Source organism: Pseudophryne corroboree, chromosome 3 (genome assembly GCF_028390025.1).
Source record: "Pseudophryne corroboree isolate aPseCor3 chromosome 3, aPseCor3.hap2, whole genome shotgun sequence".
Taxonomy (NCBI): domain Eukaryota; kingdom Metazoa; phylum Chordata; class Amphibia; order Anura; family Myobatrachidae; genus Pseudophryne; species Pseudophryne corroboree.
This window is the reverse complement of record NC_086446.1, coordinates 61,794,608-61,806,180: the sequence shown is the minus strand read 5'-3', so window position 1 is coordinate 61,806,180 and position 11,573 is coordinate 61,794,608. Positions and strand designations below refer to the sequence as shown.

At 46.7% G+C, this 11,573-nt stretch overlaps 2 long non-coding RNA genes across 3 annotated transcripts in view; both read left to right on the top strand.

The window, feature by feature from the left end:
- Positions 1 to 4,037: 4,037 nt before the first annotated feature.
- Positions 4,038 to 6,086, top strand: LOC135054731 (uncharacterized). The gene is made up of 2 exons (XR_010243561.1): positions 4,038 to 4,421; positions 5,865 to 6,086. It is a non-coding gene; the product is annotated as an uncharacterized LOC135054731 (long non-coding RNA).
- A 5,096-nt stretch (positions 6,087 to 11,182) lies between these two features.
- LOC135054730 (uncharacterized) overlaps positions 11,183 to 11,573 on the top strand; it is a 150,657-nt gene continuing 150,266 nt past the window's right edge. The window contains exon 1 of one of the 2 annotated variants that reach the window (XR_010243558.1): positions 11,183 to 11,530. This is a non-coding gene — a long non-coding RNA (uncharacterized LOC135054730). The remainder of the gene's footprint in view (positions 11,531 to 11,573) is intronic. The other variant, XR_010243559.1, reaches the window with a different exon arrangement.

The window sequence follows — 11,573 nt, the reverse complement described above, 5'->3', positions numbered from 1 at the left end:
TCTCACTTGCAGGGCCCAAGTTCAGCTTACTGCCACTAAACTGACACATGGACGCCCTGCACAGTGAGAGAGGATTATGCAGGCAGGTCTGAAAGTACAGTCACAAACCTGCTGGGTTCACAGAATAGCAAAAGAACCACAGCAGGCTAAACGACTGACTCCAGTTTTACTGCTAGGTCTGGATTGGCAGAGTGTAGTACCAAATCCCCAGGCCTATTTGCAGTAAGCAACAACAAATACAAAGCTACACAGTACTGGCTAACTTTCAGGAACTGACTAACCAACAAAGATTCAGCAGCATCTGCTTAACCTGAGAAGAGGCCTTCTAAAGCAGCTGCTGTCCACGCCCCCCTCAGACCTCACAGACTGTGAGCACAAAAACCAGCACCGGATCCCCTGCCTGTAACCACTGCACAGCAAAAGACCCGAACCGGAGTATCAGCTGCGCTCAGGTTACTCCGCTAGCACTTGTCTCCTGGTTGCCATGACGACGTGGCAGCACAGGGCAGGAGACCCTAACAGTACCCCCCCTCTGATGAGGGGTCAAAGTACCCCTACCACCGGGTTTATCGGGGAACTGCGAGAAGAAAGAGCGTATCAGTCTGGGGGCATGAAGATCACAACTGCGCACCCACGACCGCTCCTCCGGGCCATACCCCTTCCAGTGCACCAAAAATGACAGCCGACCCCGAACCATCTTGGAGTCAAGAATCCTTTCAACAACAAACTCCCTCTGGCCACGTATCAGAAGAGGGGAAGGTCTTCCTCTGGAAGAAGGATTACTAATCGCCCGTTTTAAAAGGGAACAATGAAATGTTTTATTGATACCCAAAGAACGGGGCAGATCTAACTGAAATGCCACCGGATTGATAACCCTGGTGATCTTATAAGGGCCGATGAACCGGGGGCCTAACTTATGAGATGGCTGTCTCAACTTCAAATTCTTGGTAGACAACCAGATGAAGTCTCCTAATTTGAAGCTGCAGGGTCTTTTCTGCTTATCAAAAACCCTTTTGGTCACTAATGACACAGACACAAGGGCTTTCTTCACTTTCCTCCAAATACCTCTAAGGACCGAAACGACAGAGGAACCACCAGGCGTGGAGTCCAGGGAGTCAAAAGAATTGGCCTTAGGATGATGCCCATACACACAAAGGAAGGGAGAGATCCCTGTAGCAGAGTGACCCGAGTTGTTATACGCAAACTCCGCCATTGACAGATGAGCAACCCAGTCAGTCTGACACTTGGAGACATAACACCTGAGGAACTGCTCCAAGGACTGGTTCACCCTTTCAGTCTGCCCATTAGACTGCGGATGGTAGCCTGACGACAAGCTGACAGAAATCTGGAGATCGGAACAAAATGCCCTCCAGAATTTGGCCACAAACTGGGATCCACGGTCAGAGACCACATCAAGTGGCAACCCGTGGAGACGCACAACATGCAGCATAAATAATTCAGACAGGCGTCTGGCCGATGGCAGCCCAACCAGTGGAACGAAGTGCGCCATCTTCGAAAACCTGTCAACGACAACCCAGATGGCTGTCATCCCCGAGGATTTGGGCAAGTCCACAACAAAATCCATTGAAATGTGGGTCCATGGCTTAGATGGAATAGAGAGTGGATGTAATGGGCCAACAGGAACCCCTCTAGGAGTCTTATTTCGGGCACAGATGTCACATGCCCGAACCCACTGATCCACATCCTTAGCCACCGAGGGCCACCACACCGCCCTAGATAGCAACTCCAGAGTTCTGGCAATACCCGGGTGACCTGCCGACTTCTTGGCATGGAATTCCAGGAACACTCGCTGTCTTAACCTAGGAGGCACAAACAAAAGACCTACCGGAAGGTCTGGAGGAGCCTGCTCCTGCGCTCTAAGGACTAATGACAAGAGGTCCTGGGTAATGCCCACTTTAATACATGATGGGGACACAATGGGCAACGGCTCCTCGGTGGTCTCCTGGATTGGAGCAAAACTCCGCGAGAGCGCATCAGCCTTGATGTTTTTTGACCCAGGGCGATATGTTATCAAAAAATTAAAGCGAGCAAAAAACAAAGCCCATCGTGCCTGCCTGGCATTGAGACGCTTCGCTGACTCTAAATATGCCAGATTCTTATGGTCAGTGAGAATTGAGACCACAAACTTAGCCCCCTCAAGCCAGTGTCTCCACTCCTCGAGTGCATCCTTAATAGCCAACAATTCCCGGTTACCCACGTCATAATTCATCTCGGCAGGCGAAAATTTACGGGAAAAGTAAGCACAGGGATGAAGGCGATTATCAGACACTCCCATCTGAGAGAGCACTGCCCCAATACCCATCTCAGAGGCATCCACCTCCACCACAAAAGGACGCTCTGGATCTGGGTGTCGCAGCACCTTGGCCGAGACAAATGCCCTTTTGAGACGGGCAAAAGCCGCTTTGGCCTCACGAGACCAGTGAGCAACATCCGCCCCTTTCTTAGTGAGTGCCACCAAGGGCGCCACTATAGACGAAAATCCAGCGATAAATCGTCTATAAAAATTTGCAAAGCCCAGGAAACGCTGAAGCGCCTTCAAACTAGTGGGCTGCACCCAATCCAGGACTGCCTGTACCTTGGAACCCTCCATTTGGAAACCTTCTGGGGAGATAATATATCCTAGAAATGCGATTTGCTGAACTTCAAATTCGCACTTCTCCAGCTTCGCCCCAAGCCGGTGGTCTCTGAGTTTCTGGAGGACTAAGCGTACATGCTTCCGATGTTCCTCCAGGGAATGGGAGAAGATTAGGATGTCATCTAAGTATACAACTAAGAATCTATCCAAATATTCCCTGAGCACATCATTCATGAAATCCTGGAAGACTGCCGGGGCATTACAGAGCCCAAAAGGCATCACCAAATATTCATAATGCCCTGAGTGGGTATTAAAGGCAGTCTTCCATTCATCCCCCTCTCTTATTCGGGTTAGATTGTACGCACCGCGTAGGTCAATCTTAGAAAAAATGGTGTGCATTTTAATGGACAAATCATTAAATTGACGAGTCAGGACCTGCACCTGATCGACCACCTGTTGCAACGTATTTTGAGGGGTATGCTCCATATTCCCACAAAATTTCAACAGGAGTATTGGGCTGCTGAATATGTTATGCACACCAGTGCCTGCAGGAATGTACTGGTGTTTGAACTGTTATGCACACCAGTGCCTGCAGGAATGTACTGGTGTCTGAACAGAGAGGGATGCAAAACAAATGAACTCACAGACAGACTGGGAAATATGACATTACGTACACAGAATGTGATAGGGTAACAAAACCAACACAGAGTGAACAGAGAAGCCCAGAGGCTAAGAAACTGGGTGTCTCCCTAGTATTAGAAATGCTCAGATGGAAAAAGCAAGATGTTGTGTTTTAATACGTAGAGAACCCGAAATGCTGTTGCTAAGGGCAACAGCAAAACCCTAAAGGGTTACCAACGGGTGTGGCAGTAAACTCCTTGGTCAGAGATGGAATAATAGACACAAGGAGAGTCTCCACAATCCTAATTCTCACTTGCAGGGCCCAGGTTCAGCTTACTGCCACTAAACTGACACATGGACGCCCTGCACAGTGAGAGAGGATTATGCAGGCAGGTCTGAAAGTACAGCCACAAACCTGCTGGTTTCACAGAATAGCAAATGAACCACAGCAGGCTAAACAACTGACTCCAGTCTTACTGCTAGGTCTGGATTGGCAGAGTGTAGTACCAAATCCCCAGGCCTATTTGCAGTAAGCAACAACAAATACAAAGCTACACTGTACTGGCTAACTTTCAGGAACTGACTAACCAACAAAGATTCAGCAGCATCTGCTTAACCTGAGAAGAGGCCTTATAAAGCAGCTGCTGTCCATGCCCCCCTCAGACCTCACAGACTGTGAGCACAAAAACCAGCACCGGATCCCCTGCCTGTAACCACTGCACAGCAAAAGACCCAAACCGGAGTATCAGCTGCGCTCAGGTTACTCCGCTAGCACTTGTCTCCCGGTTGCCATGACGACGTGGCAGCACAGGGCAGGAGACCCTAACAGCAACTGCTTATCTGTTGTGTAAAGGATACAGGCAGCTCTCCCAGTGGCCTTAAGTGTTATGCGAAAATCTTTACCTTTTCACCTCAAAGGAGGAGCCCTAAGGAGAGCAAGAAGCTAAGGAAGGAGACCAAGGGATCTTTGGAATAGAGCCAGCCTATTCATGCAAACCTTACATATTTAACATACAGCGGGCAGAGCTTGGACTGTCGTCCCAGCATTTACAGCAATGAGCAGGGCAGCATTAGAGGCGGGACGGGGCAGAGAGGGAGGCAGATTAATCTCAACACCTGCCTTTTGACAACATCAATCCGGGGAAGGCCCACCCGGAGGTGCGGCTGACAAAGATTGGCAGTGGTAGACGGAGCATGTCCTGTTGTAAGTCTAATTAGGTTACCAGGAAGTCCTTCAAAATGCTTAAAATTCCATAGAAAAGCACAGGTATTTATCTAGTATATATATATATATATATATATATATATATATATATATATATATATATATATATATATTTATCTATCATGGCACTCACAAATTGAACCATCAACTCCTCCCGGTGCCTGAACAGCAGGAAAGCATACACAAGAAACAGACGGACAGCACTCGCAGGAGTCAATTAACAGCCATAGAAATCTTTACTTCTGATTGGTCAATGTTTTAGATGACATTCATTCCTCCTTCCTCTGGACATGTACAATAATAAATATATCACTAGACAAAAAAAAAAAATGTTTTTGCCAGCTACTGAGGAAAATCCAGGGGTTCTTGACTGATTTCTGTGTGATTCTGAATCTGTAGTAGCAGAAATGTTGTTTTCCAGTGTGATTCAATTAGAAAAAGTAAAATATAAATAAAGTGGAAATATACATAAACAGTTTTCTATCTAAAGCTCAGTACACACTAAACGATGTGTACCCAGCACGATATCACCAGCGACGGGACCTGGCAGCGAGGCTGGCATCAATGAGTGACAGGTGGTGGGGGATCGCAGGCCATGCTGCATTTGGCAACGTGGCCCTCTCCTGCAATGTCGCCTGTCAGACATACATGCAGGTCCAATGGAGCATGTCACTGATGACATGCAGGAGCGCGCATCCTCAGCGACATAGTGCATACACACTAGACAATATCGTGATTTTTTGGAATCAGGCACATCATTCACGATATTGTCTAATGTGCACCCAGATTTACTGTAAGTTTTGTTTCATTCTGAAAAATTTTATTTTATGGTTTATAATTGTTTATATTTTGAATTACAGCTGTGTCCTTAAACATCTAGGCTCAATATGTCATGCAACGCGAGACTGTGGGTGTATCTGCATACAAAATGCTATGTTATAGTGTTTTCCAGGAAAACAATGTAACATAGAATTTCATATGCAGACATAGCCGCAGTTACAGAATATAGTCATGCTGCATATCATGTTAATCAGCAGAGTCTGCTTGCATGTCTTATTCTCATAGCAATGCAAATAAGACACATTATTTGGGAAAAATGCACAAAAAGACGCCCAGCATTAGTAAACATGCTCATGACTAGGTGCAACTAGAAGGGCTGTGTACGTGATGCAGGAATGATGAAAGGAGGATACATCTGTAGATATATAAGGGGGCGCCAAAATATTTTAAATGCTTAAGGCCTCTTAGGCTCTGTGTTCAGATGATATAAAGAAATACTAGTAGATAATGTTTCTGTGACTTTGTCCTGTGTGGTCTATGTACTGAGAGAACAGATATATAAGTAATAAGAAAGATCTTACCACAGATCCTGTAGGATACAGGCCGGGTGTCTCAGTCCCTCACACAAATGTTTTATTCCAGAGTCCTCCAGAGCATTCTGTGACAGGTCCAGTCTGGTCAGAGAGCGGAGTGTAGTAATAACAGAGCGGAGATCATCACAGCAGGAGGAGGTCAGACCACAGTCATATAACCTGATGAGAGATGAGAGATCTGTATTAGTTTGTGTCTTAGCATTTTCTGCTTCAGACTCATTGTGAATTTATAAATGAAGTACCTGTAATAAAAATCTGTTAAGTAGTGACAGAGTATGGTCGTTATTTGTGCTATTATGCTATAGGTGTATGTCACAAAAAATATGAACAATGGTTTACTGAGTCAAGATGATCATAGCTGGATCATACTTACCGACATTTTTTTTCTCCTCTCCGGGAGAAGCCCGGAGAGGAGACGCTGGAGTGACTTCGGGAGGCGGGGCCAGACTGTGACATCACTAAGCCCCGCTCCCGCATCGGGAAATGCCGCGATTCGTGGGTCCGCGAGAAGGGGGCGGGGCTAAAATGACGCGATTTGCGTCATTTTAACCCCTTCTCCACCCGACGGACCCACGAATCGGGAGGTTATCTCTCCATCCTGCTCGCATCACTAGGGTGCGAACATGATGCGGGAGACCTGCCCACTCTTCCGGTGGTGCGGGGGGCTACCCCAAAAAACGGGAGCCTCCCGCAGCTTCCGGGAGAGTAGGTAAGTATGAGCTGGATGTGTAGCTGGGTCACATATCACAGAGTACTGATCAGTAAAAGATTACTTGTCCTCTGTGGGCCCGATTCCGATTTATATGCAAACACATTAGCTGTAGCAAGTTTTCAGACTATGGACTTGCAATTAGTGATTAGCGGGTTCGGTTCCTCGGAATCCGAACCCGCCCGAACTTCACCTTTTTTTTACACGGGTCCGAGCGACTCAGATCCTCCCACCTTGCTCGGTTAACCCGAGCGCGCCCGAACGTCATCATCCCGCTGTCGGATTCTCGCGAGACTCGGATTCTATATAAGGGAGCCGCGCGTCGCCGCCATTTTCACACGTGCATTGAGATTGATAGGGAGAGGACTTGGCTGGCGTCCTCTCCGTTATAGTAGAACACAGAGTGACTTAGTTTGTTAGTTATAATTGGGGGGACGGGGAGCAGCTGTTAGGGAGTACAGTGCAGGGTTTTGATTAGTTTAATCCTTTGTTTCTCTGCCTGAAAAAAACGCTCCACCATATCTGTGCTCATTCAGTGTGCTGCACTGCTGCATGATATATCTGTGCTGAGTGCACTGCTCACACTGCCTAATTGTGGGGACTGGGGAGCAGTTATAGCAGGAGTACAGTGCACAGTTTTGCTGACAGTGACCACCAGTCCAGTATACGTTTGTCTGCCTGAAAAAGACTGTGGTGTTTTTTTTTCCTTTCTTCATGCTAGTTTAGCAGTCTGCTGACAGTGTCCCCCAGGTCCGTTATACAGTATATTATATATATATAATAAGCACTAAGCAGCAGTACGGTAGGCCACGGCTGTACCTACCTCTGTGTCGTCAGTGCACTCATCGTCCATAAGTATAAGTAATACTATACTATCCATCCATCTACATTGTATACCTGTGGTGTTTTTTTTTTTCTTTCTTCATACTAGTTTGTTTAGCAGTCTGCTGACAGTGTCCACCAGGTCCGTTATACAGTATATTATATATATAAGCACTAAGCAGCAGTACGGTAGGCCACGGCTGTACCTACCTCTGTGTCGTCAGTGCACTCATCGTCCATAAGTATAAGTAATACTATACTATCCATCCATCTACATTGTATACCTGTGGTGTTTTTTTTTCTTTCTTCATACTAGTTTGTTAAGCAGTCTGCTGACAGTGTCCACTAGTTCCGATATACAGTATATTATATATATAAGCACTAAGCAGCAGTACGGTAGGCCACGGCTGTATCTACTTCTGTGTCGTCAGTGCACTCGTCGTCCATAAGTATAAGTAATACTATACTATCCATCCATCTACATTGTATACCTGTGGGGTTTTTTTTTCTTTCTTCATACTAGTTTGTTTAGCAGTCTGCTGACAGTGTCCACCAGGTCCGTTATACAGTATATTATATATATATATATATATAAGCACTAAGCAGCAGTACGGTAGGCCACGGCTGTACCTACCTCTGTGTCGTCAGTGCACTCGTCGTCCATAAGTATAAGTAATACTATACTATCCATCCATCTACATTGTATACCTGTGTTTTTTTTTCTTTCTTCATACTAGTTTGTTTAACAGTCTGCTGACAGTGTCCACCAGGTCCGTTATACAGTATATTATATATATAAGCACTAAGCAGCAGTACGGTAGGCCACGGCTGTACCTACCTCTGTGTCGTCAGTGCACTCGTCGTCCATAAGTAAAGGTAATACTATACTATCCATCCATCTACATTGTATACCTGTGGTGTTTTTTTTTTCTTTCTTCATACTAGTTTGCTTAGCAGTCTGCTGACAGTGTCCACCAGGTCCGTTATACAGTATATTATATATATAAGCACTAAGCAGCAGTACGGTAGGCCACGGCTGTACCTACCTCTGTGTCGTCACTCGTCGTCCGTAAGTATAAGTAATAATAGTATACTATCCACCCATCTACATTGTATACCTGTAGTGGCTTTTACTTGTGCGCAAAATATGGAGAACAAAAATGTGGAGGTTAAAAAAATAGGGAAAGATCAAGATCCACTTCCACCTCGTGCTGAAGCTGCTGCCACTAGTCATGGCCGAGACGATGAAATGCCATCAACGTCGTCTACCAAGGCCGATGCCCAATGTCATAGTACAGAGCATGTAAAATCATTGCGCCTCTTTTTTTCTTTGCGTCATGTGCTGTATGGGGAGTAGTTTTTGGAAGGGCCATCCTGCGTGACACTGCAGTGCTACTCATAGATGGGCCAGGTGTTTGTGTCGGCCACTAGGGTCGCTTAGCTTACTCACAGAGCTAACTCATTGCGCCTCTTTTTTTCTTTGCGTCATGTGCTGTTTGGGGAGTATTTTTTTGAAGGGCCATCCTGCGTGACACTGCAGTGCTACTTCTAGATGGGCCAGGTGTTTGTGTCGGCCACTAGGGTCGCTTAGCTTACTCACACAGCTACCTCATTGCGCCTCTTTTTTTCTTTGCATCATGTGCTGTTTGGGAAGTTTTTTTTTGAAGGGCCATCCTGTCTGACACTGCAGTGCCACTCCTAGATGGGCCAGGTGTTTGTGTCGGCCACTTGGGTCGCTGAGTTTAGTCACACAGCTACCTCATTGCGCCTCTTTTTTTTCTTCTTTGCGTCATGTGCTGTTTGGGGAGTATTTTTTGGAAGGGCCATCCTGCGTGACACTGCAGTGCCACTCCTAGATGGGCCAGGTGTTTATGTCGGCCACTAGGGTCGCTGAGCTTACTCACACAGCTACGTCATTGCACCTCTTTTTTTCTTTGCGTCATGTGCTGTTTGGGGAGTATTTTTTGGAAGGGCCATCCTGCGTGGCACTGCAGTGCCACTCCTAGATGGGCCAGGTGTTTGTGTCGGCCACTAGGGTCGCTGAGCTTACTCACACAGCTACCTCATTGCCCCTCTTTTTTTCTTTGCGTCATGTGCTGTTTGGGGAGTATTTTTTTGAAGGGCCATCCTGCGTGACACTGCAGTGCCACTCCTAGATGGGCCAGGTGTTTGTGTCGGCCACTAGGGTCGCTGAGCTTAGTCACACAGCTACCTCATTGCGCCTCTTTTTTTCTTTGCGTCATGTGCTGTTTGGGGAGTATTTTTTGGAAGGGCCATCCTGCGTGACACTGCAGTGCCACTCCTAGATGGGCCAGGTGTTTGTGTCGGCCACTAGGGTCGCTTAGCTTACTCACACAGCTACCTCATTGCGCCTCTTTTTTTCTTTGCGTCATGTGCTGTTTGGGGAGTATTTTTTTGAAGGGCCATCCTGTCTGACACTGCAGTGCCACTCCTAGATGGGCCAGGTGTTTGTGTCGGCCACTTGGGTCGCTGAGCTTAGTCACACAGCTACCTCATTGCGCCTCTTTTTTTCTTTGCGTCATGTGCTGTTTGGGGAGTATTTTTTGGAAGGGCCATCCTGCCTGACACTGCAGTGCCACTCCTAGATGGGCCAGGTGTTTGTGTCGGCCACTTGGGTAGCTTAGCTTAGCCATCCAGCGACCTTGGTGCAAATTTTAGGATTAAAAATAATATTGTGAGGTGTTCAGAATAGACTGAAAATGAGTGTAAATTATGGTTATTGAGGTTAATAATACTATGGGATCAAAATGACCCCCAAATTCAATGATTTAAGCTGTTTTTTAGGAATTTTTGAAAAAAACACCTGAATCCAAAACACACCCGAAACCGACAAAAAAAATTCGGTGAGGTTTTGCCAAAACGCGTCCGAATCCAAAACACGGCCGCGGAACCGAACCCAAAACCAAAACACAAAACCCGAAAAATGTCCGGTGCACATCACTACTTGCAATGCCACCCAGAAAGAAGAGACGCCCACCTGAGCCATCACAAGATCCTCTACAATAGCTTACACATGTGAAACCCGCTGAGGTAAGTATCACAAAACCTTGCAGGAATAAGTTTCACTGTCTCCTTACAACAGAAGGCAATACAAGGTATATTACACGCATTGGCATTTCTATAATGGGAGCAGTGTGTGCAGTGCACATGGGCCCCTGAGTTCAGGTGGGCCCACACGGCACACACTGCACCCATTTCTGGAGTCCACACTTACCTTTCTGGAGTCCAACTTTGACCATGTGTGAGCCCTCTCCTCTGCCGTAGACGTCGCGCAGCTGCTAGCACTCTGAGCGCTGTAGGCTCTGGCACAGTGCCAGAGCCTACATTGCATGCGCAGTGCACATTTTTCAAAGTCCTGAGCATGCGCTGTAGATTCTGGAACTATGCCAGAGTCTACAGCGCTCAGAGCGGTAGCAGCAGTGCAACGGCTACGGGAGAGGAGGGGGCCCACACATGGAGTCTGTACACGGGTCCCCTCCTCTCTAGAGACCCCCCTGATTACACCTATAGACAATAATGTTACAATTTCTTTGTAGCAATTTATTTAACTGGAACACTTTGATAGAACTCTCTCCACCGTGAACATAAGGAAATGATAACATTCAAGTAAGGTGACTACAAAGCATAAGAATATATTTCAACATTTGATAACGTAACCCACAAAATTGCAGGTACGGAAAAAATTACATTAAAGTAGTTATACAACTGGGGCCCCGCTAAACCTTTTGACCTTTACAGCTAGTGTGGTAGTATGAAGGAAAACTGCAATATTGACACATGTATTCAGAGTGTGGCTGGAGGGACCCACCCACACAAGGGAGAAAAGCCAGGTGTGACCACACCTAATGGCTGTAGGAGAGAGAGTCAGGCAGGAAGATTCTGCAGTCAGATTGGGCTGGAGGCCTGTGTTGTGAAGACAGTCAGTGGTCAGTATGCAATGGAGTTGCTGAGGGTCTGGAGACCTGAGTCTACACCTGTAAGAGACAGGGAAGGCCACCAATCTCGAGGACTGAGCTATGTCTTGCTGAGAAGAAGCCAGGCAGGAGCCTATGATGCCTGCAAGGAAGCAGGATTGAGACTGTGTACATGTGAGGCTGTATCTGTGAGCAGCTGTGGCAGCCAAAGCCAAGCCAGGCTGGAGCCTGTGATATACAGTGGTACAGGTGGGGGTTACAGGGAAGTTTATTTCATCCACATTTATTTTTG